Genomic DNA, 7,408 nt, shown 5'->3' with positions numbered 1-7,408 from the left:
GGTGGTGGCTAGACACGAGGTGCCAGTGTCGGTAGTCTCTGACAGGGACGTTCGGTTTACATCTAAGTTCTGGAAGAAGTTCCACGAGGAACTGAGCACTCAGCTACATTTTAGCACGGCGTACCACCCCCAGACCGATGGCCGGAGCGAGAGGACGATCCAGACACTGGAGGACATGCTTAGAGCATGTGTGTTGGATTTTGGAGGGAGTTGGGATACGTACCTCCCATTGGCAGAGTTTTCGTATAATAACAGTTATCATGCCAGTATCGACCGAGCTCCATTCGAGATGTTATATGGTCGGAGGTGCAGGACCCCGGTTTGTTGGGATGAGATTAGGCATCGGGTCATGGGGAGCACTGAAGTAGTGCTAAAGACTACCGGGCTGATTCAGCAGGTGCGCGACTGGCTACGGGTCACACAGAGCCGTCAGAAAAGTTATGCTGACCGACGGCGACCGGATCTTGTGTTGCGGGTGGGGGATTTTGTGTTGCTGAAGGTGTCGCCCTGGAAGGGGATTATCAGGTTTCGGAAGAGGAGCAAGTTGGGGCCTCGGTTCATAGGCCCGTTCAGGATCATAGCCGGGTGGGCAAGGTGGCATATCGCTTGGATCTGCTGGAGGAGCTTAGCCAGATTCACAACACCTTCCACGTGTCTCAGCTTCGGAAGTGTGTCACTGACGATTCCGCAGTCATTTTGTTGGACGATATTCAGGTGGATGAGAGTCTGAACTACGTCGAGAGGTCGTTTGTCATCTTAGATAGGAAGACAAAGGGTCTTCGAAACAAGGAGGTGAAGCTGGTAAAGGTGCAATGGCAGCACCGAAGAGGCTCCGAATGGACTTGGGAACCAGAGGAAGAGATGCGGGAGCATTATCCCGATCTATTCATACCTACGGACTTCGAGAACGAAGTCTAGTTCAAGTGGGGGAGAGTTGTAACCCTCCAAATCAGGTATTACTTTGAAACCCTTGAAGAAATCTAGTTTTAGCATAATAGCCCCTTAAGTACGTTGGGCGTACTTATGAGTACGCTTAGCGTACTATGCAAGGATGATCGCGGAGGGGCAGCACGTACGTTGGGCGTACGTGCCGGATGTCCAAACCCTAAATTCCGGACTTGAGGCCTATTTAAACGTCCTTAAGCCCGTTGGACTTAACCCTAGAGAGCCTCCATAGCCTTAGTTCGTTCTTCTCCTCCATAGCTTGGAAGGTTTCCACGGCTTCCCTATATGATTGTATGCATGGCTTATGCGGTTTATGTAGCTTTATAGCTAATATGGTATATGTGATTTATGTGGATTGTGTGGGGTATGCTCTGGGGAACTCACTAAGCATTAGCTTACAGTTTGTGGATTTGTTTCAGGTACATCTCAGCCCAAGGGCAAGGGCAAGGCTTGATGGCGCGGCGTGCACTCTCTCATCGATATTGTAATGGGACGCTCTGATGTTTTTAAATAAAGTTGTAATGAATGTGGATTTCAAAACAATTGTTTTGGGATTTCATGGTTTATGGAAATATGTTTGATTACTTCAAAATGAAAATTTTCTTTTGAAAATTTGGGTCGTTACAGTTTACACCCATATTTTGACCTAACTAGTGTTTAAGTCATGCGTTGGACATGCATGACTGAAAATATATGATATTTATGGTCCTTTAGACTAGATATGGTATTCTGGAAAGTTCTACGCGCATCATAAAGGATTAAGAGCTTAATGCTCACAGAACACTTCTCACGACGTGAGAAGTATAGTCTCACGACATAAGCATGGTGATTGCCCCGATCTGAAACCCTAAGACGAGTGAACCGAGTTGACTCACTGCGTCGACCCAAGTCGAGTTGACTCTCACGACGTGAGCCAAGGAAGGTCACGACGTGAGGACAGAATGTTAAGGAAAGTTTACCATTGACCCGAGGCGTTGACTTTTGACCTAAGTTGACTTTTGTCAACTATTGATGAGGAGGGTAAGTCTAAGGGTTTCATTGCATGATTTCTTAGGTGTGCAGTAGTCCGGTGCAGCTGACAACGTGAGCAGCAGTATTTGACTTTCGATTGTGAGGTGAGTTACCTACCCTGTGTCAGTGGGTCGAAGGCACCAATGTCGGCCCACTAATAGTTGTTTATAGTAGAGATGATTGTCTTTGTGATAATTGTCTGGAATGCCACTATCTGTTGCGATTTATGTGCTTATGTGCTATGATATTATGTGGTAGTGGTAGGGGTGAAATAGACCCAGTTTTCGATTGAAATAGACCGAAGTGGAGGCCAGGACCCAGATATGTTCAGTAGTTTCCGGTTGAAATAGACCGAAAGGAGGCCAACACCCAGATATGCTCGGCAGTTTCCGGTTGAAATAGACCGAATGGGAGGCCAGCACCCAGATATGCTCAGCAGTTTCCGATTGAAATAGACCGAAGGGGAGGCCAGCACCCAGATATGTTTGGCAGTATCCAGTTGAAATAGACCGAAGGGGAGGCCAGCACCCAGATATGCTCGGCGGTATCCGGTTGAGATAGACCAAAGGGGAGGCCAGCACCCAGATATGTTTGGCAGTATGTTTGTTGTATGGTATGTGGTATGATGCGGGAACTCAATAAGCTTCGTGCTTACGGTTTTTAGTTTTGGTTTCAGTTACTTCTTCTTCCAGAGGAAAGGAGTCGGCATGATCGTAGCGCATCACACTATGATTTTCCGCGTTATGAGATCTTTGGGAGTTGTACTCTGATATTATCTTTTTATGACATGTTTTGATAATTGACACACATTGGTTTGATTATGATATGGGATAGCACTATCAATGTTTTCAGATTATTGGTTTTATAATTACTTATTTAAAAACGAAAATTTTTTGGATTAAAATTTTGGGATGTTTCACGTATCTTCCTTTGGCAGAATTTCCGTACAACATTGATCGAATTCCTTTTGAGATGCTCTACGGGAGGAAGTGTAGGACCCGAATATGTTGGGGTTAGGTCGGTCAGTGGGTAATGGGGAGTGTTGAGGTGGTACTTAAGAAGAAGAAATTGATTCAGCAGGTTTGCGCCAGACTTCAGACGGCAAAGAGCCGAAAAAAGAGCTACGCAGTTAGACGTCGGTCAGACTTGGAGTTTCAGTTTAGGGATATGGTACTCCTGAAGGTGTCACCTTGGAAAGGTATCATCCGATTCAGGAAGCGGGACAAGCTGGGCCCCAGGTATATCGGTCCTTTCAGGGTTTAGGCCCGGGTGGGCAGGGTTGCTTATCGTTTGGATCTACCTAAGGAGCTTAGTCAGATCCATAGAACTTTTCATGTCTCTCAGCCTCGAAAGTGTTTGGTTGATGATTCCGCACTGGTTCCATTGGAGGACATTCAGGTGGATGATCGCCTGAATTATATAGAGAGACTAGTGACGATCCTCGATAAGAGGACGAAGGCCTTGAGGAACAAGGTCGTGGAATTGGTGAAGGTGCAATGGCAGCACTATAAGGGTTCATAATGGACATAGGAGCCTGAGTATTAGATGAGGGAGCATTATCCAGAGTTATTTGAAGCGGTGGACTTCGAGGACGAAGTTTGATTCAAGTGGGGGAGAATTATAGCATTTGAAATTTGAGGTACTTAATTTATTGAATCCTTACATTTGGGTGGAGGGTCACGACATGTGCCATAGTGGTCACGACGTGCGTGACCATTGACCATTTGACCCGCATTCTTGAAGACTCACGAGGTGAGGCATGAGGTCTCACGATGTGAGCAAGGCCTGATGACCCAAAACCCTAATTTTCGAGTATTTAATGGAATGAAAGATCTAGGGTTGCCCATCATCAGCCTCTCTCACTCTCTAGCCTCTTGAAAACCCTAGATTCGACCTCCTTAATGTTGGATTAGGTGTCTAGGCCCATAACTATGATTGGTATGTACTTGACCCGATAGTAGCATGGTCCTTTTGGGTTGCCTTTACCATAGCAATTTGATAGGACTAATTATAGAGGAAGAGGTTAATTATGATTTATTAATATATTATAAGAATAATATATTAATTGAGAAATCATATTATTTAATTAGTATTGATCAGAAATTAATTTGAAATTAATTTGGTGATCAAAAGAGACTGATTAAATTAAGGGGAATGATATTATAATTATATGATAATTGAAAGTTAGGCTTGTGGATCCCTAAGAAGGGATGAACGAAATCCTATGTATAGCCCACATAGATTTCGTCCATAAGAGGCCTTCTGGAAGGATCTATTGGATTGCTTAAGGCCTAAGCAGAGAATTAGGGTTTCAGTCAAATACCCTAATTGCACAGCTATATAAAGACCCCATGATACCTTGAAATCGGACACTTGCTTCCTAGAGAATTCCCTAGCCGATTTTAATCCTCCTAACCTCTCTCATATTCTTCCAACTTTATTTGGTGTTTGTGACTCACTGGAGGTGCAACAATTGAGGCGCTAAGCTCTTGAAGGTCAAGATCTACAAGCTACAAGGAAAAGGTATTATTCTAACTTTGTTTTATGTTACAAATTCCGAAAATTGTATGCTAGCTAGGGTTCATGCTTTGGATAATTTGATTTGCATGTATAACTTGAGAAAAACCTAGATCCAAAGCATTAGGGTTGCATGTGCACCATAGGAATGTTGTGGTGCTCAAAACCCATAAGTGGCATCAGAGCTTAGGGTGTTTTTATGTTATATTTGATGCCATGACTGTTTATTCAAAGCTTAAGAAGTCGAAATCTGGACTCTGCCAGATGAACTCGACAAGTCCATAGCAGGACTTGACGAATTGGGGCAACTCGACGAGTCCATGCACTGACTCGATGAGTTGGATCGTCTGTTGGCAGATTTTTCGGATTTCCAGCCTAAATTAGATAAGGATAATTACCATAAGTTGTTTTAACTCATTAAAATCGTTTTTTCTTATAAGTAATGAATATCCTCATCTAAATGAAAGATAAATGTCAAATTTTAATATAATTACAAGATTATGTGATAAATTAATTATTTGTAAAATTTGATTTGAGTTTATCTTACCAAAGAAAAAGGATTAGGTCAAATTTTTGATAAAGATAAAATTATATGATTATTTTAATTATTTTAAAATTTGATCTAGAAGGTTTTGAAAAGTTTCACAATTTGCCCTCAAATTTTTGGAATTTAAAATTTGATTAAAAGTTATAATTTTGCCCTCAATCTGGATTCGTGCGTACGCTGAGCGTACCAAGGGAGGTACGCCCCGCGTAACCTCACTGTGGACTTTTGGGCTAAGTCTCATTTTGGGCCTTGAGTGTTGGACCTGGAGTTTGGGCTTGTTGCACTGGAGTTTTGGACCAGAGGAATATATATATATATATATATATATATATATATATATATATATATATATATATATATATATATATATATATATATATATATGTGTGTGTGTGTGTGTGTGTGTGTGTATGTGTGTGTGTGTGTGTGTTTGTGCCTTGGGCCCTTAAGTTGGGCTTGTCACTTGGACTTGAGAGTTGGGCCTCGGGAGAGCCCATTCATTATTGGGCTTTGGTGGGCCAAATGAGTTTTAGGTTATTGATGGGCTAGTTAGTGGACTACCTTTAGACCTAAAGAGTGAGGGTTTGGACTTAGATCTTAATTGGGTAATTGTGGATCTTGGTCCAGTGTTAGAGACCGGTGTGCAGCAGCAACATTTATAGGAGTTGTTCATCATCCGAGGTGAGTCTTCTCACTATACTTACCTAGTGTGGTAACATTTGTGTGACCGGAGGGTCTTATGTGCTTATATTGAGTATTGTGATATCCTGCATTATGTCTTTGTGATTTATGTTTTGTACTATTCTGAGCTTACTGAGTTAGGACCGGAGGGTCCACTCGAGTTGTGGGACCAGAGGGTCCCACTGAGACACATTGATCGGAGGGTCTTATCTGAGTATAGCCATGCAGGGCTAATGAGATATGTGTGGTATTTTGGGGAACTCACTAAGCTTCGTGCTTACCGTGTTATGTGATATGTGTTTCAGGTTCTTCTCAGGGTCACGGGAAGGCGCCGGCTTGATTGTACACACCAGAGAAAGAGTTATGTTTTGACGATCCTGGATTTTTAATCAAACAATTATGGAGATGCGTTTTGTAAATTAAATAAATGGGATTTTTGTGAAATGTGTTATGAGAATTATATGATTTTAAGATGAAAATTTTGTTTGAAAATTTACGGTGTTACAACAAGGGACTAAAGAGGGGAGAAATGACGTACTTGTTGGATTAGGTGTCTAAGCTCATAACTATAATTGGTATGTACTTGAATTGATAGCAGCACAGTCCTTTTGGGTTGCCCTCAACCTAGCAACTGGACAAGGAAATTATGAAAGGAGAGATATTAATTTATAAGATTAATAAATTAATATAAATGATTTATTAATATGTTAAAAGATTAATATATTAATTAGAAATCATTATGTTTAATTAATAGTTAGCCAGAAATTAATCAGAATTAATTTTGGGGTTAAAAGTATTAATTATAAAGTGCATGGACTAGTTTGCAATTATCTAATAGTTGAGTGGAAGGCTCCAGAACCTCCTTGGAAGGAGGTGGACGAAATCTATAGGGGAAACCCTAAGAATTTCGTCCAAGGGGCTTTGGATAAGGCCTTTGGATTAGCTTAGGCCCCAAGCAAAGGAGTATTAGGGTTTTCCCTAAACCCTAGATCCCTCAGCTATATAAGGAGCCTCCCAGCTCCTAAATTCGGCCACTCCTACCTTGGAAGAAACCCTAGGCCGAATTTTGCATACCCTAGCCTCTCTCTCCTTCAAGTTTCCTTCTTGCTAGTTCTTGGGTGTGATTCCATTAGAGGCATTACATTTGTGGTGCTAGGCTTCCAAGAAGATCAAGTTCAAGAGGATTAACAATTATTTGCTATAACAATTGAAAGGTATGTAATTCTGAAACCCTAGTTTGTTAATTTCGAAATTAGCCTCTCTCCTCTAGGGTTCTTGTTTGCAATTCAAAGTTATATGTTCAATAGTTAAAACATAGATCCAAAGTAGGTTGCATGTGAACTTAGGAATTGTTTTTCTAGTTTATTTGTTTTACCTAAAACCCATCAGTGGTATCAGAGCCATTGTTTGTTTTAAATTCAATTGCTATAATAGTTGAATTGCAAATTAGGGTTTATAGCTATTAAACCCTAAAGGCCAAAATTTTCGTTTTTAGGGTTTTTGGTTCAAAGGGTTTTTCGAAAAAACCTAGCCTCCATGAACCCTAATCGAAATTAGGGTTAGGGTTTTGGAAAACCCTAGCCTCCTCCCTTGAATATCGAAATTTGCTTGTTATTTTAGGGTTTTATCTTATTTTGGATAATTATTACTTGATTGGATAATTATTGCCTAATTGGATAATTGAGAAAAATAAGGAAATTATCCTTT

Source organism: Lactuca virosa, chromosome 1 (genome assembly GCF_052849685.1).
Source record: "Lactuca virosa cultivar CGN04683 chromosome 1, Lactuca_virosa_CGN04683_v6, whole genome shotgun sequence".
In the NCBI taxonomy this organism is placed as follows: Eukaryota; Viridiplantae; Streptophyta; class Magnoliopsida; order Asterales; family Asteraceae; genus Lactuca; species Lactuca virosa.
Note: the sequence above shows the minus strand (reverse complement) of the source record.